The sequence below is a fragment of the Nerophis ophidion genome, linkage group LG04, assembly GCF_033978795.1.
Source record: "Nerophis ophidion isolate RoL-2023_Sa linkage group LG04, RoL_Noph_v1.0, whole genome shotgun sequence".
NCBI classification, from domain to species: domain Eukaryota; kingdom Metazoa; phylum Chordata; class Actinopteri; order Syngnathiformes; family Syngnathidae; genus Nerophis; species Nerophis ophidion.
In genome coordinates, this window is record NC_084614.1 from 59,954,890 (window position 1) to 59,976,202 (window position 21,313).

The 21,313-nt window shown below is 37.4% G+C and overlaps 1 protein-coding gene across 1 annotated transcript in view; it reads left to right on the plus strand.

Moving 5' to 3' along the window:
• Positions 1-21,313, plus strand: part of gabra6b (gamma-aminobutyric acid type A receptor subunit alpha6b) — a 71,657-nt gene that overhangs the window by 46,741 nt on the left and 3,603 nt on the right. The window lies entirely within an intron of this gene.

Genomic DNA, 21,313 nt, shown 5'->3' on the forward strand with positions numbered 1-21,313 from the left:
TTGAACCCTACAGCTTATCAATCAATCAATCAATGATTATTTATACAGCCCTAAATCACTAGTGTCTCAAAGGGTTGCACAAACCACAGCGGTTCGTCAAATTTATGGATTTTTCTTTGCTAACGACCAAAATGTTTTGTGTTCAACAAATAGTATTCATTAAACCCAAGATAATACGTTGAAAAATATTGTTTGTGTTAAGGTACCATCTTTTTGAAGAGTTCACTCACTGCAGGTGTCGCTGGTTAAAAATGCACTTCCTGTTTTTAATGCTTTGAACCGAAAGTAAAACTGTCCATAGCGTTTTCTGCTCAAAAGGATTTTTCCTTCATCCCTTATTGTGAGTTTCACATTTTAACTAAAACAATTCATACTTACTAAACCGTTCTGTGTGATATCTGTAGGAGTGTTTTCATGCATATTTGTACGTGCTATCATGATATAATAAAACTAGCATCGTTAGCATTAGTTAATAATCTAGCACGTTCACGAGTGTCTGTGTTAGTATTATTACCTTACAACAGCATTTTTTTCGTTTTCTTTCAGTTTCAAAAATTCCTCAGTAAACTCACCAAGAAGTCACTGTGGAGTTATTACATCTGTTTAGCTGATTGGAGAGCGAGCTTCCGCAGCTGGTCGGTCCATGATGATGACATCTGTTTTGTTTGATCAGTAGTTTTACTGCCGTGTTACAGGCACCGTTTGAAAACAATTAAAGCATAAATAAACATTTACAAAATCTTTCTGTGTAAATAACTAATTTCTCAACGTATATATTTGCGGCTTAAAGTCCTGTACCGATAATATATACAAAAATATTTATTTCTTTAAAAATATAGTGTGTGCGTCTTATATCCCGGTGCGCTCTACAGTCTGGAAAATATGGTATACAATTTTATCTTTCAACAAAGTGACTTTTTTTTCCAAAAAAATATACTTTTTTTCTTCAAAATATAGAATATAAAATGTTATGGTTATAACATTACGCCTGATTTTTAGGAGAATATACAATTTTTTGGTCGAATGTTGACGATTGTATTATTCTAAAAGAAGAAAAATATTTTTGTACAAACAATTATAAAAGATATAGTATTAAAAAAATATATATATTAAACTTTTTTCTCCAAAATATACAAATTTATTCTTGCAGGATTATTTATTTTGTCTGAAAAAATATATTCAAAATGTCCTTTAAGATAGGTCAAACATTTGCAAATTGGTTCCTGCCGGATTAATTTCTACTTTAAAAAATCATCAGTATTTTCTCTAAATCATGTAACTTTTATGTACACATTTATTTTTGCAATGTTACACTTATTTCTAAAAAAAAAAAAGTATAACAATTTCCTTTAAATTATAAATTGTCTCCAAAATGTACAACATTATTGTTGTAAGAATGTGTATTTGTATTGTTCTTGAAACGATACAACATTTTTCTTGAAAATATACAAAATGCTTCTTGCATGATTTTGACTTTTTTCCTCAAAAACATTTTTTTTAAATATAATAAAACAATTTTTGAATATTATAAAACTGTGTTGTGTAAAGATTATGGCTTTTTTCTTCAAATTATACACCCCCCCCCTGAAAATATACACATTTATTCTTGAAACGCTGTCTTCATTCCCTTTTTTTTTTTTAAATGTGAAAAAAAACTTTATTTTTGTAGGATTTGGATTTGTTTTCCTCTAAAATATACATATTTTTTCAGAAAAAATATTGAAAAGTATTTTTGTAAGATTACAGCTTTTTATTCTCAAAAATTCACAACTTTTTTTCTAAAAAAATAGAATGTTTATACAGGGCTGCTTCCTGGTTTGTGGAGGATGACGTAATACAACCAAATTGTATTTTTTTTTTTTCAGATTCTGAGGCAGGGCAATGGTTATATTTTCCAAAATGTTTTGTGAAATAAAAAAATAAAAAATCTGTAAAACTCAGAGGCTGGTGCAACACAGACGAGCTGTATGGATAGGAAAAAGACGGCATAAAACATGTCTTGTTAAAAATTCATAATCTCCTATTTTTGCGAGATTTCACCCCCCCCCCCCCCCGCACCCCCCAAAAAAACAACAATGGTAACACTTAAGTATAGGTAATATCCAACCATCCATTTTCCACCGCTTGTCCCTTTCGGGTATTCACCATTAATTAGTTGCTTATTAACATGCAAATTAGTATCATATTGGCTCTTAATGAGTCTTTATTAGGTACTTATTAATGCCTTTTTCTGCATGGCCTTATTATACAACAACCCTAACCCTAACACTAACCCTAACCCTAACCAAATACCTCTAAATGAAATCTTTGTTACTTAGAATATGTTCCCCTAGTGCAGGGGTCGGCAACCCGCGGCTCTGGAGCCGCATGCGGCTCTTTAGCGCCGCCCTAGTGGCTCTCTGGAGCTTTTTCAAAAATATATGAAATGTAGAAATGAGGGGAAAAAATATATTTTTTGTTTTAATTTGGTTTCTGTAGGAGGACAAACATGACACAAACCTCCCTAATTGCTATAAAGCGCACTGTTTATATTAAACATGCTTCACTGATTCGAGTATTTGGCGAGCAACGTTTTGTCCTACTAATCTTGGCGGTCCTTGAACTCACCCTAGTTTGTTTACATGCATAAATTTCTCCGACGAGATTTATGCCACTTCTTTTTCTGTCTGATTTTGTCCACCAAACTTATAATGTTGTACATGCGTACATAAAGATGAGTTTTGTTGATTTTATTGACTTATGTGGAGTACTAATCAGACATATTTGGTCACTGCATGACTGCAAGCTAATCGATGCTAACATGCTATTTAGACTAGCTATATGTACATATTGCATTACTATGCCTCATTTGTAGCTATATTTGAGCTCATTTAGTTTCCTTTAAGTCCTCATAATTCAATTTATATCTCATGACACTATCTGTATGTATTATGGCTTTTAATTTTTTGCAGCTCCAGACAGATTTGTTTTTGTATTTTTGGTCCAATATGGCTATTTCAACATTTTGGGTTGCCGACCCTTGCCCTAGTGTCCAAATAACTCTTAATTAAGTATGTGTTACTTAGAATATGTTCCCCATACTAAAGTTTTACCAAAACAATATTCTGGAATTTTTTACTCTTATGAGGTTTTTTTTTTTTGGTTTTCAAAAATGCACACATTTTTATCTAATTTATAAAATATTTTTCTTTGTAAAATATGTGTCTTTTTCCCTCAGAAACATTAAAGTGCACACTCGTGTTTGTCAGTATATATTAGTTTGAAAAAGATTGATGTAAAAAGACTGAACTGTACAATGATTTAATTTGAACATTTAAAAAAAAGAAATCATTGTTTATATTTTTATCTTTCACAGGTAATAATAAAACAAAAGAAAAACAATTTCAAACAAGGGGCCGTATAAAATGTCATACACCATCACTTTTTAGCGTTGTTATAGCTCAGGAAATGTGTTTTTAAAGCCATAATGTGTTCTATGTTTAGTTTAGTTCATGATACATCTTCGTAGGCAGTCAAGTGTGAGTTTCTGATGCCTGGTTGGTCCATACATGCATCAATACATACAATACGGGCTGGGAAATAGAAAAGCTTTCGACATGTGCTGCCTTGCATCGACCGGAACGATGAGCGAGGCAGCAGATCCTGACAAAAATAGAATTTTAAAAGTCAATCAAGTGTTTTTTTTATGTACTTCATGTATGTGTGCATCCAGTCAATACTGGTATATGGAAAAAATGCACCCAAAAGGATGGAAAAGTTGATAAAAGGCTCGGCGGCCCAGAGGTGATAGCTGCAAGTACCCCGAAGAACAGGCGCTGAGCGGACCTGGCAGTCCAAAGCGGGAGTTTATACATGCCGGTTTGACAAGGTGATCGATGGCGGTTAAATTATCTCTACTGCAAATGTTGAGGGTGTTTGACATGGAATAAATATTGAACACTTTTTTTTTTTGGATGTACAGTAGCTTGTTTGGCAGCATACCAAAGAGCCTGTGAAAAAGTATGTGTGCTGAGCTGAATAAACAACTGCAGCATTAATCATAACACATTTTGAGAAGTAAATTAAGATCAAAACAAGACACAAATGAAGGATTTACTATAGAAAATATCTCATTTGTAATCAACGCTGTTGAGGAGTTATCCACGCTAATTATCAGATAGTGCTAATCAGTATTACAGTAAGGAGCAAAGCACATAGGGACTGGTTTATATTAGCTCCAAAAAAATCTGTACAACCTTATTTGTATCTAATATTACTAGTTCTTCATTTTACAAAAACATGAACAGATATATTTTTCTGAAGAATAAAAAACTTAAATGTTGAAAGAACTGGATTTTATGCTATCATACATATTAATTTTATGTCTATAACATTTAGAGTATTTTTAAATGAAAAATGTACAGTTTATTTTTGTAACATTGGGACTTTTTTCTAAAGAAAAATTAACACTTTTCATGTATGGCATTACTCTTGTAGTAATATTACTCTGCTTGTAGAAACTTTTTTTTTTTTTTTTTTTTTCTCGCAAGTCTAATAACGGGGTGTCAAACTCATTTTAGCTCAGGGGCCGCAGGGACGAAAATCTGTGCAAACGGACCATTAAAATCAAGGTATTAAAACTGAAACATAAATGGGGATAGTTTGATTGGCAACACTAAATTGGCCCTAGTGTGTTACTGTGAGTGTGAATGTTGTCTGTCTATCTGTGTTGGCCCTGCGATGAGGTGGTGACTTGTCCAGGGTGCAATCCGCCTTCCTCCCGATTTTAGCTGAGATAGGGAATAAGTCAGGGGTAGGGAACCTATAGCTCTAGAACCAGATGTGGCTCTTTTGATGACTGCATCTGGCTCTCAGATAATTCTTAGCTGACATTGCTTAACACGATGAGTAATGAATATTTCCGCTGATAATCACGATGTTAAAAATAACGTTCAAAATATAAAACATTCTCATGCATCTTAATCCATCCATCCGTTTTCTAACGCACCTATTCAAGAAATAACAATGTTATTAAAAATAATTAGTGACTTATTATACTCTAAAAATGTTGGTCTTACTTAAAAAATGCACGCATTTAGTTGTATTCAGTGTTAAAAATATGATATGGCTTTCACGGAAATACATTTTAAAATATTTGGCTTTCATTGCTCTCTCAGCCAAAAAGGTTCCCGACCCCTGGAATAAGCGGTAGGAAACGGATGGATGGATGGAAAGACAACGTCAGATTGTTTTTCTTTGTCTTACTTTGGCCAAAAATAGAACTAAGATATTCTGAAAATATTACAATCAAAATATAGAAAAAAAATACCGGCACCGGTAAAGTTTAGATCCATGAAGGAAAGAAGAAAGTGAATGAATATTTATAACTGAATGCATTTATAGATGCATAAAAATGTGTTTTCTTTTGTGTTATGTTTATAAATGAATTAAGTAATGTTTATGACATTCTTTTTCCAAAACACAATATAGAATGTGAGGTATATCAGAATAATGCGTAAAGTTATCATTTGTTTTCAAAACACTTACAAAAAAGTGGGACACCAAACATTTACTGTGGGACCCCATTTTTATGACTTGATGACTTGATTTTGAAAATTCCTATCACCAACACTGATGGAGTATTGGCGGGTGCAAAACAGCAGCAGGCGGCTGTGGCCTGCGGTCCGGTTCTAATACTAATCAAATATAATCTTGGGGGCCATAAATAAATCATTCAGATTCGGACCACGGGCCATGACTTTGACACCTTTGGTCCAATAAGACTTTTTAGCTTTTTTCCGCCACATTTAATTTAATTGTTAGAATATCATAACGTGTTATGTATTTTTTCTTTAAAATATACCATTGTATTCTAAGATTAAATATTTTTTTTGCCAAAAAAATAGGAAATGTAATTTTTTTTTTGTCTCCCAAATATACAGTACAACTGTATTTTTGTGAGCGCATTACCATTTCTCAATTTTTTTTCTTCGACATACACAATGTGTCAACAATAGCAAAGAGCATAGGAGAGATGATAACCATAAAACTGGATTGCAATATATAGGACAGCTACTAGTCAAACATCACAAGGTTATATTACCGTATTGAACTGAATGTAAGACAACCCCTCTTTTTCCAAAACTTGTATTTGGGAAAATTTCTTTCAAAGACTAAAACATTTTTCAATATGTCAATAAAGAAATACCAGGGTCCTCATGTATTAAGCTTGCTTACACACAAAAACCTGCCCTACACAATTTTTCACGACAAAGTTGAGATATATCAAGAGTGAACGTGACGTGGAAATGGCGCTGTCTCACGCCAACATCGTGCTTCACGTACGCACATTTCTACAGGCTGTGGATACTTTGGCGATACGCAGAGTTGATAGTTTGGGCTTGGCCAACATTTGATTTCAACAATGTAGAAAAGATTGAGGCAGAGACACAAAATATGTATTTTTTTTGCCAATGCTTTGTATTTATATTAATATTTGTGAGGACCTCTATTAATTTATCTGTCAATTTAGGATTTGGATTAAGGTTGTTTCTCCGACGCAAAGGGAATTTGGCACGGGCGAGACGTGACTGTGAGTACATCTTTTTTATTTAACACTTTAACAAATAAGACAAACAAAAAGGCACGCACAAGGGCGGAAGTACAAACACTAGGCTGTGAAACAAAAGACTAGCATAAATGCTGCAAACTACAAACATGAAACAAAAACACTTGCTCGATGGCATGAATAATAATGAACTATAAATAAAACTAGCACAATGGCATGACTATAAACATGAAACAAAAACAAACTTGCTCTGTGGCTTTAAATAACAAAAACTTACTTTGGCGTGGACAAAACTGAATAGCAAGGCATGAAGCGGAAAATACGGGATCTGAAGATATGTGCAGCATGGGTAGATGGGAAGATGCCAGACCGAACACTTGGCAACTACCGGTTTAAATAATGATAATTACAAGCAGGTGTGAAACTGAGGACAGGGGCGTGACATGACAGGTGAAAACTAATGAGTTGGCATCCAGGAAGTGCAAAAACAGAACTAAATGTCCAAAAAACTAAACATAACCTGACCAAAACAAAACAGGGGTGACATTATCAAGGCGAACATTATATTTCACAATGTGTTCCTGTGACTCCAGCAGATGTACTTGGTCAGTTGTTGGAATGACCCGCAAGAAGCTCTCCTGGGTTATAATAATACAACCTTTGTATATTGAGTACTCAAACAGAAGTCAAAGTACTTTGTATATTTTTGATAGCAGCGGTGTGTTTAAATTAAAGATATTGAAAATCAAATATTACATAATTTTCACATGAAACTGTCACATTTTGTTGTAAATTACACAATGATATTTATATTGGGAGTAATCAGAGTCACCCACCCCTTATAAAGTTTTACGTGTCGTTCCAGCGACTATCTTTTGAAACGGGGTGAGCACTCCTTTATCTCCGGTCCGCTCGTCTGTTTTGGCCACGCACATCCATCTGCTCAGTGGGTTAGTGGTTAGAGTGTCCACCCTAAGACTGGGAGGTCGTGAGTTCAAGACCCGAGCCGTGTCATAGCCAAGACTACAAAAAATGGGACCCATTAACTCCTTGCTTTGCATTCAGCATCAATGGTTGGAATTGGGGGATAGATCATCAAATGATTCCCGAGCGCGGCGCAGGCTGCTGCTCTCTGCTCACTGCTTCCAGGGGGTAAACACGGGGATGGGTCAAATGCAAAGGAAAAATTTCACCACACCTAGTGTGTGTGTGGCAATCATTGGAACTTTAAAGGCCTACTGAAATGAGATGTTCTTATTTAAACGGGAATAGCAGGTCCATTCTATGTGTCATACATGATCATTTCGCGATATTGCCATATTTTTGCTGAAAGGATTTAGTCGAGAACATCCACGATAAAGTTTGCAACTTTCGGTGCTAACAGAAAAGCCCTGCCTCTACCGGAAGTCGCAGACGATGACGTCACATGTTGATGGCTCCTCACATATTCACATTGATTTTAATGGGAGCCTCCAACAAAAACAGCTATTCGGACCGAGATAACGACAATTTCCCCATTAATTTGAGCGAGGATGAAAGATTTGTGTTTGAGGATATTGATAGCGACGGACTGGAAAAAAAAAAAAAAACGCGATTGCATTGAGACGGATTCATATGTTTTTAAAGACATTTACTAGGATAATTCTGGGAAATCCCTTATCTTTCTATTGTGTTGCTAGTGTTTTAGTGAGTTTAACAGTACCTGATAGTCGGAAGTGTACGTCCACGGCCGGGTGTTGACGCGCAGTGTCTCAGGGAAGTCGACGGCAGCTTTTTAACCACAGTTTTCTCACCGAAACCTGCTGGTTGACATTCGGTCGGGATCCATGTTCGCTGTGATCCATAGTAAAGTTTCACCTCCGTGAATTTCAAACAAGGAATCACCGTGTGTTTGTGTGGCTAAAGGCTAAAGTTTCCCAACTCCGTCTTTCTACTTTGACTCCTCCAATATTAATTGAACAAATTGCAAAAGATTCAGCAACACAGATCTCCAAAATACTGTGAAATTATTACGTTAAAGCAGACAACTTTTAGCTGTGTGTGTGTGTTCCTAACAGCCCCTGACGTCAAGCGTACACGTCATCATTACGCGACACTTTCAAGAAAAAACTCCCGGGAAATTTAAAATTGCAATTTAGTAAACTAAAAAGGCCGTATTGGCATGTGTTGCAATGTTAATATTTCATCATTGATATATAAACTATCAGACTGCATGGTGGGTAGTAGTGGGTTTTAGTAGGCCTTTAACCTAACTTTAACTTCTTCACCTTCTTCCTGACCATCTTTTTTTTTATTTTTTTATTTCAGCCTGTTTTCACTTCTAAGAGCAATGGCAGCTAGGCCCACAATCTCTCTGTCCTGTGCTGGAAACATGAGCAAGGAGACACTCCTACTGAATTGTGATTGGGCAGAGTGTGCAGATCTCAGGCATATGGCCAAGTTCAATATAATTTACGTATTAATGAGTGGATGTTTGGGGTCATTTCCAGGTTGATAGTGTCGTGGAAATTTCTTAAAGATGATCCTTTAGTGACAAATAGCTTTAAAATGATTTATTAAAGTAACAACAAAATAATAATAACAAGCTTTGCAAAGCGAGACCAAACCAGAACGACACATCCGTTCGTTCCAGCTTGTTCTAACTCCTTTAGAATATGTCATGACAATCATACATTCTCAGAAGTCCCGCCCTCCATGCTCATTTACATGCAGTACACCAGTGGAATGAATACCCAAAGTCCTGTGAAGGGGAGAGGGTGTCGTTTGCACAGAGGGGGGGCACTCAGAAAAGGGGAGCAATTTAGCCCAGAGGGGGGTCAAGGATAGATGACACATATGCCCGGTCAACTAGAGTCCACATGTCACATCAAAGAAACAGGAGACAGAACTTGATCAGATTAGAGGTCTCCTGCTAAGTGTCACATTCCTGAGCCCAATAAACAACTTTTGGTACCCAGTTCAAAGAACATTATCTATTTAAATGAGTAAAAGTAATTTGGCTATCACAATAGCGACCTTACAAAGAAATGCACTTGGATTTGTAAACATCGGAATTATTTTTTTTTTGGTCTGTGTTGTCTGGATTTGAACGTACGTCAATTTTTAGTTGGAAATCCACACAGCTCTTATTTGTATTTATTTATTAATATTGTTTGTCCTGTCCAGCTACTCAGGCAAATTATATTGTTGATTTAGATGCCCATATCTGCTGTACAAATTTACTTTACAAAAGATAAGTGTGAGTAATGTCTAATGTTGCCTTTTTTTTTATTTTACGTCGATAAATGGATTTAAATATTATTATGTGGTGCAGCCGGGCTGGAGCAGAATGGGATAGAAAGAGAGAAAAAAAGAAGACAGAGGGGGAAATTGTGGGGACAAGAGGGGGATAAGACAGAGAGACAAGAACAACAACAGCAAACACAACAATAACAACAACAGATCAACATCAGCAAATAGGTTATGTACAAATATGATAGTAAAAGTAATAGAAAAGAAGCAGTTAGTGAAATAAATAATAATACAGAAATGATATCGATCATTATCAAACCCCAAATGGAGCAATATAAATAGCACTATTGATAATAAATGATAACAATAATCCACACCACTCTTAATACATGTCACCTCTGGTCGCTGGTGTATGTGAGTGACTGGGAGAAAAGCTCAGACAGGCTCGCGAAGATGTGGCTTGGAACCTGTTGGTTCTCCTCTATGAATTGCTAGACCCTAAATATAGATGATTTGTCATTTTTACAATTTGAAAGGGAAATGTGGGTTTTATGGTCAATAAAATGTTGTGTCTGTGGTTTTTACTTTACTTTAGTTTGATTTAGTTGTGTTAAACACCGTTTAAATGTTACCTTGAACTTTGTTTGTATGGTTATTAATACCTGCTTCATGATAGTTTAGTAATAGTTTGACCCTGGTTCAGATACATTTGATTCAGTTAAAATTTCTATGCAACAAATTGACTGATTAGAGTCTTGTTTAAAGTATCCATGCAGTGAAAAGCAGACACACAGATGCATGCAACAGACCCTCTTCTTATGGTTTTGTTATTTATTCGCACAAGCTCTCCTACGGGGATGAGCTGGACCAGAAGAGCCCCGTCTGTTTGTGCAGGTGGATATAAAGATGTGTGTTTGCAGGCATAAAGGTGCACAAGTGTGTAAATGGTGCTGCTGCTGCCGCCGCCTGACTGCAGGCTACTTTCATGAATAGCGCCATTCAGAATGGGACGGGGAGGAAACAAATTTGCTGAACACACTTCCTTTCCGTGAGGGGCTCCAGCTGCTTGATGCACTGGTAGATGGCTAGTGTGTGTGTGTGTGTGTGTGTGTGTGTGTGGGGGGGGCGGGGGGGGGGGGGGGGGGGGGTGTTGCCTTGTTATTACCCATCAGTGCCAAGCTTGAGGACAGAAAAAAAAAAAAAGAAGCTCTTCCCCATCTATGCCCATAAATCAAAATCGCTAAATGCTGCCCCCTTTTTGTCAAGTGAGGGGCTGATGCGTTAACTTGGCTGTAATGATCTTTCAATTACAGGCAGGCGGCAAGAAAGATACCAGGAAGGATCAACTCTCATTTTTCCTTGTCGCCATGTGGCCCCCGGGGAGTTGTTGCAGCCTCCCGGGTGTCGCTGCCTGCAATGCGTGCATGCAGTCATGCTCAAATGGAGCACACTTTTACCCCGTAGGATATCAAACACAGGCCTTCCCAGCCCCATAGGGAACTGTCCGGTACACCCTGGTCCTGCTTAGATAAGACTGAAGGGGGTTGGGGGGACTGCGCCTCTAGGTTGATAGAGAGAGTCTGTTTGCATGGCAAAGCTGCACGTGCACGTTTGAAGCATCTGCTCATGTGACCCGATGCACTTACGTCACTAAAGACGACAGATTGCCGAAAGGTCGTCAGTTCACCCGGGCTGTCCGAAGCACCAATGCAGGTCTTAAAATTAAATTGAAAACTTCAGTCTCAATTGTTGTCATTAAAATCCCTTTTCCTTCCAGGAAATTATGTAAAGCAGGGGTGACAAACATACGGCCCGAGGGCCGGATCTAGCCCACAAACAGGTTTAACCGGCCCACGGGATGAGTTTGCTAAGTATAAAAATGTACCTGAAATTTTTGAATGGAAGTTCTAAATGTGTCCACTGGATGTCGCAATAGCAATTATTTGTATCTTTGTAGATGATGCCACATATGTAAAAAATAAACCACGTGATGTTAGTACATCAGTCGAGGAAACTGATCAAACAACATAAATATTACTGTAATTTATCTTGATAGACTGAAAATCAACACCAATGAGTTGAATGCAGGGCAGCACGGTGGTTGAAGGCTTAGTGCATGTGCCTCACAATATGAAAGTCCTAAGTCAGGGGTCTCAAACATGCGGCCCACGAGACGTTATTTTGCGGCCCGCACTTTGATATGACAATTTAATGTGTGCGCGGCCCGCGGGTTTAATATGAATGGAACTTGACAGCGTCATACTTCCCGACGTTCCCAATTTTCACGGAAGTCTCCTTAATATCAGGGTATCCATTCTCTGGTACCCCCTACCTATTTTTACCCAATCAACAAAACTCAGGGGGTGCAGCAATGGCACTGTTCTTAACGTCCTCTGAATCCTGTTCAGACAGCGTGCAAACCTATTTGATTGTCACATTTGGCTGAGGAGTACACATGTGTGGTGGTGCAAGACATATTTGGTCAACAGCTACACAAGTCACACTGAGGGTGGCCGTAAAAAAAAACTTTAACACTGTTACAAATATGTGCCTGACTGTGAACCCACACCAAACAAGAATGACAATACATGTCAGGAGAACATCCGCACTGTAATACAACATAAACTCAACAGAACAAATACCCAGAACCCCATGCAGCCCTGACTCTTACGGGCTACAATACACACATTCACGCTACCACCAACCCCCCATGCCCCCACCCTCCCTACTTGCGTCGGATGAGGTTGTGTATATTGTAGCCCAGGAGGATTTGGGCTGCAGGGTGTTCTGGGTATTTGTTCTCTTGTGTTTAAGTTGTGTTAGGGTGCGGATGTTCTCACGAAATGTGTTTTTCATTCTTGTTTGGTGTGGGTTCAAAGTGTGGCGCATATGTGTAACAGTGTTAAAGTCGGTTATACGGCCACCCTCAGTGTGACCTGTATGGCTGTTGAGTAAATACATCTTGCAGCCACAAATGTTGCTCTGCAAAAGTCTCACACAACATGATTTAGAGTTGTCACTTTAGTTTTGTTATGTGCGCAATGACGAGTTGTAGAGCACTAGTTCTCTTATAGATGGTACGCTACGTGAAGGTATGCCAAGGGTTAAGTGAGATTTATCAAAAACATTCTAAAAAATAGCAGTCAGTCATAAATACTTAATAAATATATTTATTGGATAACACTTCAACAAAATATGAATCTAAGTTCACAAACTGTGAAAATAAATAAAACAATGCAATATTCAGTGTTGACAGCTAGATTTTTTTGTGGACATGTTCCATTAATATTGATGTTAAAGATGTATTTTTTTGTGAAGAAATGTTTAGAATGAAGTTGAATCCGGATGGATCTCTATTACAATCCCCAAAGAGGGCACTTTAAGTTGATGATTACTTCTATGTGTAGAAATCTTTATTTATAATTGAATTACTTGTTTGTTTTTCAACAAGTTTTTTAGCTGTTTTTATATCTTTTTTTTTAAATAGTTCAAGAAAGACCACTACAAATTAGCAATATTTTGCACTGATATACAATTTAATAAATCAGAAACTGATGACATAGTGCTGTATTTTACTTCTTTACCTCTTTTTTTCAACCAAAAATGCTTTGCTCTGATTAGGGGGTACTTGAATTAAATTAAAATTAGATAATGGATGGATGGATTTAAATACAGTTAAGATAGGCTCCAGCACCCCCCGTGACCTTGAAAGGGACAAGGGGTAGAACATAGATGGATGGATGGATGGAGTTGGCCGATGAACATTATCACATAATTTATTCAGAGAGTATAAATAACAACAAATAAAGACAGAACACTATTAACCGCAAAATGTAAGTGTAAAAAACAACAAAAACTTTATGATTTGTACATTTTCAGAAAGTGTTTCTTGTATTTTTAAACAAAGATCTGAAGTTGTCTTTATTTTTAAGTTGTCGTGCCGTGATTTTACCAGTCCGGCCCACATGGAGGTTGATTTTTCTCCACGTGGCCCCCGGTCTAAAATGAGTTTGACACCTCACAATAATGTCTGATTGAATGCTAAACGCGCCTTCAAAAACGGAATGCAATTTGATTTTTTTTTCCTAAATGAGACACCCAGAATGTACATGAAAATAAAGAATGTGGGATTTACAATATTAACTATGAACAATAAAACACTGAATATTGACACCATTTGAATGTCACACCCCCTCTCGATCGACATATTAATTTTCCTGAAGGAACTCTCCTGAAGGAATAAATAAAGTACTATCTATCCATCTATCTATCTATCTATCTATCTATCCATCTATCCATCTATCTATCTATCTATCTATCTATCTATCTATCTATTCATCCTTCCATCCATCCATCCATCCATCATCCATCCATCCATCCATCTATCTATCTATCTATCTATCTATCTATCTATCTATCTATCTATCTATCTATCTATCTATCTATCTATCTATTTTTACAATCAAGCAAAACGTGACAAAAATGCAACAAATACAGCAAAATATGAATGCGAAGAGTGAAAAAAAACCCACCTACAATCTGATTCATCGGATACATCACTAAGCTTTAAAGCTACGTTGTAAAAATCTCCTTCCGCATTTCAGGTTGGCCGCTCTGGAAACACTCTGTGGAAATGTTCCCCACCCACACTGCTTGGTGCCTCGTTTGAGCTTAGATTACCATAGTAACTAATTGGATTACCATAGTAACTAATTAAATTGCCATAGTAAATGGTATATCATGTAAAAGTGAAGTTTCCAACCATTGAACTAATTTGTATAGTTCAAGACTTATGGTCATTTGAAAACATCACTGCACATCATAATGGCAGCTACAGTTTCCATTTTAAAGATCTAAAAAAAAAATATTTAGGAACGTCCGGCGACCCAGATTGAAAACCTTAACGGGCCTTAATTTTCCCAGGTCTGCTGTAGGAAAGCTATGCAGGTTTAGGTGCAAGACAAAGCAAAAGGCACAATGATTCAACCCCATCCAGAGGACAGGACTGGCATAAAAAGCATCGTGACTGGTGGGCTGGAACAGGTGTGTCCTAATTTCCAATCAAGGACAGGTGGGGGAGCCATCACTCAGGAGAGGTAGTAACAAAAAGGAGGGTAACAGGAAATATGACCAATAAAATTGGAGCGCTGGACAGGAAATGAAAGGAAATAGCAAAACTGTAATTGTAATGTGTGATAGAACAATGGTTCTCAAATGGGGGTATGCGTACCCATGAAGGTAAAATTCAGTACCTAAGATCCCAGATTTTGCCCATTGAGATATACAAGAATGATAGTATGTACATAATATTGTACATAGAATAGAATTAGGGTTGTCCCGATTCAAATATTTTGGTACCTGTATCGGTACCAAAAATGTATTTTGATACTTTTCAAAATAAAGGGGACCACAAATTGCATTGTTGGCTTTGTTTGAACAGAAAATCTTACGACATACAGTATTAAACATACATTTCTTATTGCAATCGAAAAATAAATTTGGCATTAAATAAAAATAGTAGGGATGTCCGATAATATCGGACTGCCGATATTAACGGCCAACAAATGCTTTAAAATGTAATATCGGAAATTATCGGTATCAGTTTCAAAAAGTAAAATTTATGACTTTTTAAAATGCTGCTGTGTACACGGACGTAGGGAGAAGAACAGAGCGCCAATAAACCTTAAAGGCACTGCCTTTGCGTGCCGGCCCAGTCACATAATATCTACAGCTTTTCACACAAACATGTGAATGCAAACATACTTGTTCAATAGCCTTACAGGTCATTCTGAGGGTGGCCGTAAAAAACAACTTTAACACTGTTACAAATATGCACCACACTGTGAACCCACACCAAACAAGAATGACAAACACATCCGCATTGTAACACAACATAAACACAACAAATCAAATACTCAGACCCCCTTCCGGCACTAACTCTTCCAGGACGCTACAATATACTCTACATTCCAAGCTGCTGTTTTGAGGCATGTTTAAATAAATCTGGGTTCCCTGTTTGCGAATGCAACAGTTACGTTGGGTATTCCTGGTTTTCTTGACTTACGATTCCTGTGCTAGGTTTTTTGCCTTAGCTTCCGCGTACAATCGGCACACATCCCTTTTGTTTTTTTTCCGCATGCTGTACTGTGTATGATTTATGGACCAAATCATGTTCCTACCTCACGCTGTCGTCCGGAGTTGTCCGTCTGAAATCTGGGAGGAATGACTAGCAGTTCTCTTAACTGTCTTCTCTTAACTGTTTTCGGTTACTTTTGGACTCCTATAGTTCCTGTTAGTGCAACTCCTGAGTTTGGCTACTTATGATTTTCACCTGCCTCTGTTATTCGGGACGCTCACCTGTTGCTCATCAAAGACACTATTTAAAGTTAAAGTTAAGGTTAAAGTACCAATGATTGTCACACACACTCTTGGTGTGGCGAAATTATTCCCTGCATTTGACCCATCACCCTTGATCACCCCCTGGGAGGTGAGTAAGCCTGCCTTTGCCAGTCACTCGTCCTGGCTTCTTTTTTTGCGGCACGCTACTGTCACAATAGTTTTGCTTGCCTCCTAGCTCATGCTAAGTCTAGCGTCTAGTGCTATTGGCACCTTGTTACGTCGGTCATTTTCTGTTTTGTTCCTCTTTGATTCTTTTTTTGAATATTAAATCATGTTCCTACCTGCAAGTCATGTCCGGAGTCATCTGTTTGCATCCCGGGAGAACTAACCGCGCAGCAAGCTGCGTAAACTCAGCCGTAACACTTAACGGTTCTTTCGGGTGGGAATGATGCCATTACACAACGCGCGTAGTGATATGAGCAAAACGGCGTGTTCTCGGGCGGAAAAAGCACACCAAAGTTTGTAGAAATTTCACTAAAAATACTCACAACAGCGCTACTTTTAATAATTGCCACGTTGCTTTTTCATTAAGAGGAGGCCAAACAAGCAATATGCTGAAACATTTGTCCATAAAGCATGCAACAAATGTCGCATTTTTGAACCGCGCCAATCTCAGTGATCTGACGTAAATACAACAGGTACTCTATAATGTGAGCGCTATTACCTGTTACATTTAAATGAATGCCTTCTCATTTAGGTGAGCATGCATATAAATATTCTGACCCGTTTGGAGGCGGGCAGTTATAGATCCAGTTCACGTCTGTTGCTCGCTTTCACCGCGGCAGGGAAGAGTTTCACTCAGGCAGGAACGACAGATGTCACCAAGCCACATAGATGCTTCTTCGGTAGGTGAATGTTCAATTGTAGTCAGAGAAAAATTGAGAATGTTCCTTCAACCGCAATTTCGCTCAGTTGTTATGTTACACAGGTGGAACTCATAAAATTGGAATATCATGTAAAAGTTCATTCATGTCAGCAATTCAACTTCAAATGTGAAACTAATATGTGATATTAACTCAATACAATCAAAGTGACATATGTTAAGCCTCGATTTTAATGCAACTTTGATGATCACGGCTAACAGTTTTTTTTTTGTTTTTTTAAAACACCATTTTCTAGGGTTTTCAAATGTTTTTAAGTTGTAAGCAATAAACATCAACATTATATCAAAAGAAGGTTTGAAATAGCTCATGTTGCATGCCATGAGCCTATGTCATTATGTTAGTTTCACCTTGTAAATCTAAACAAACCTTTGCACGGTATATTGCATGACCGGGTTACTAGGTAGATGACAAAGATTCATAAAAGTTTAAAAAATGTTACTTGTGTAATTTCCGCATGTTTTATTTTAGACTTCGACTTTGACTTAGACAAAATTTATTGAGCCACAAGGGAAATTGTTACACATTCAGTTACAAATGATGGAAAGGGTAAGGAAGGTAAGAATAATGCAGGTATAAAGGACACTAAAAATGTAACATTGTAGCAATATAAAATATAACATATATATTACATATATAGTATATAATATATACTAAGATATTATATTTGTATATAATATTTACAATAACAAATCCCAATTACCATGTACAATATTACAGTATCAGTAACAATATTTGTTAAATACTATCCATACAGCGGAGGGTCGCTGGAGCCCATCCAAGCTGCACTCAGGCGGAAGGCGGTGCACACCCTGGACAAGTCAACACCTCCTCGCAGGGCCAACACAGATAGACAGATTTTGCATTTTTTAACCTTTTTTCTAAAGTTTATTTTGTATGCTATGTGCCTCTTAAGACCTCACTGTTGGCTTTGTAAAGTCATGTTAGCGCTAAACTTTACAAAATTGATGCTAATCCACCATATTGTTATCTTTTCTTCCAAATGAGAATCGATAAGAAAATCGATAAAGAGCCGTGGCGTTAAGCAGAATCGAAAGTGGAACCGCAACCGGAAAAAATATTTTAATTCCCAATTTAATACATTACTATTACTAAAAAATACTACAAAAAAAAAAAAAACAGTTCAAAGGTTGACACTTATACTACAAAACATCCTTAGTTTGGAGATGACTATGTAGGTGAGCTTTAAACCCAATTCCAAACATTTCCACACCTCAATCAAGTCTCTGGTGGTGAGATATATTTTTTACCAATATGATTCGATATCATTTTTCCCTAAAATATAGCCCCGATTCTGAAATTTAGACAGTTTAAAAGTGGTTTTACTAAGCCCTACTGTAATACACTTCATAATATATTACATACAACATGACAAAAGTTTGCCACACTAGAATAGCCATGTTAGCTACATGCTAACATTTTAACAGTAAAATAATGCTAATTTAGCCTATTTGCGAAAGAAAAAAAAATGATCAGACTTACAACTCCCATGTGTAACTGACTGTTGGAACAGCTCCAAGCTTTTTTATAAGACGTAGCAAAGCCTGTTTTTAAGAAAACTTTATAATAAAACTGTGATTGAGACGGACACACTTTATGAAGGCATCCGGTTAATGTCGAGGAGTGATACTGTCACCTAGTGGTGTTCTATAGGTACTGCATGTCCCTGTTTGCTCAATTCATATTCAAGCAGAATGTCTGGATTCCTGGTAAACGCCAGTTAAAGTTTGTAATTTAAAGGTATTAGAATTCTGGCTCCAAGTTGGTCCAAGCTTTCCATCAACTCAGTATACAAAAAGAAAAACAAACAAAAAAAAAAATAATATATATATATATAAATGTATATACACACACTTTTGCCGGCAGACATGGTAGATCGGTGGCTTGCGGCAATGTCAGCGTTTTTTTGCTGCTCTGACACGTCAAGGCAATGAGGAAGAGGAGGAGGAGGAGGAGGAAGAGGAGGAGGTGTGAGCTACCTGGCAGAAGTTTTCATTCAGTCAAAGTTTCAACAAACACCGCTGGCAGCAGAAGGACTAACACAATTTTAAATCTGGCCTGTAATGAGCTGGAGGTGTTACATAATGTGAATACAGTAATGTGTGTGTGTGTGTGTGTGTGTGTGTGTGTGTGTGTGTGTGTGTGTGTGTGTGTGTGTGTGTGTGTGTGTGTGCGTGCGTGCGTGTGTGTGTGTGTGAGTGTGTGTGTGTGTGTGTGTGTGTGTGTGTGTGTGTGTGTGTGTGTGTGTGTGTGTGGGTGTGTGTGTGTGTGTGTGGGTGTTGCAAACCTTGCTGAATTATTACAGTTGGAAATGAGCCATGGGAATTGCAGTCAAAAGTTTGGAGACATTTTCTCATGCAATTGAACAAAAACTTGTCTCCAAACTTTGACTGGTGCTGAATATGATAATGAATGGACATTTGTGTGAATGCACATTAGCCATAGTGCACATCAACAATAAATCTTATCATAAAATACATTTAATTTTTGATTTAAATATAAATATCATCCTCTCTTTTACTCGTATTAATATATTTGTTAATCCCCTGTTAAATGACTACTTCTGACTTGATGCCGTAACATGGTTCCATTTACACCTCTTAAACTTACTAAGCACTTAATTTTTGTGTTGTTTAAAGGTGACTTAGCGTTTAGTTTAGCTATTACCCTGCCTGCTTCTGGCTTGCTCTTTACGTGTAACATGTTTAGCCTTGTCCTCCAGGGATAAATACACCTTAGATACTAAGGAATGCTGATTATTTGCCGTATTGAAGGTGATGACTATTAACTAGGGGTGTAACGGTACACAAAAATGTTGGTTCGGTACGTACCTCGGTTTAGAGGTCACTGTTCGGTTCATTTTCGGTACAGTAAGAAAACAACAAAATATTCATTTTTGGGTTATTTATTTACCAAATTTGTAAACAATGGCTTGATCCTTTTAACATTGGGAACACTATAATAATTCTGCCCACGTTGTTGCTTGGATGAACTAAAATGACACAACTTTTCTTCTACATATAAAAAGTGTAACATTAAACAGTTTCAAGTCAACTCACCATGCTTAATTTATTACAGCATTTGGGAAGCCTGTAGTTGATTTTTATTATGTAAATGTTATATTTTTATCAACATGTGATAGCAGGGACCCTGCCATTCAAAACTAGGCTCTTACATTACAAATGATTCATGTAACTATAGCTGAAAAAAATAGTACAGTAGCAATAGGAGAGACTATTCATACCCAAACACCATGGAGTTCATGTAAGCTTAATGATGCTCTTACATTATTATATACACTATCAGAGACACAAACTCTTCATTTAATATAATGTCCATTTTTGCTGCTTCAACACACCTCAATCAACACTGACGTAACACACACACACACACACACACACACACGCGGCAAAATGAGCTAACGTTACGCTAAAAGCTAACTAGCCTTCACCTCAAACAGGACTGCGAGTGAGCTGAGCTGTTTGTTTCTTGAAGGTCAACGGGCTCATAGTGATGTTTAGAAAGTAGTTGACTTGGAAGTGTTTAGTATAATTTGGGGAGAGTCTGTTGCTCACATGCTAAACACCTACATATCTGCTCGACGCTGAAGTGCTGACATGCGCTCTGAATATGCACTGCTGATTGGCTTGTTACCGCAATGGTTGTAACCAATCAGATGGTTGTGTGGGAGGGACAATGCAGGGTGCTGTGTACAGACAGACACAGAGGCAGAACGGAGCGGAGCAGCTTGTTACGACTTTAACATAGGCGGCTACTTCATATGTTCGTGTGGAACTCGTTCGGTACTCCTCCGCACCGAACCGGAACCCCCGTACCGAAACGGTTCAATACAAATACACGTACCGTTACACCCCTACTATTAACCTTTTTTTATTTCTCAACCCATGTCCCAACATTGCAGAATACCCATGCATCTGATTTCTGTTACTACATCCGAAAGTAAAAAAATTGACGGGTCGAAATTGTCCCCACATTTACACAGAACTGGAAAAAAAAGGAGGAAACGGCCAATCATTTTATAGGCAATATGAAAGGGGCTTGTGTGTTGGTATCACAAGCCCCTATATACTACAACAGAAGGCCAAAAATGGCCAGGTTGATTATTGACATGTGAAAAACAGCTTTTCCATGCAATATGAAAATGGATTTTTAGGACTATCTCAGAAGGGGGAAAAATGCAGAGTCCATAAACATTAAGTCAGTGCCAGTCATG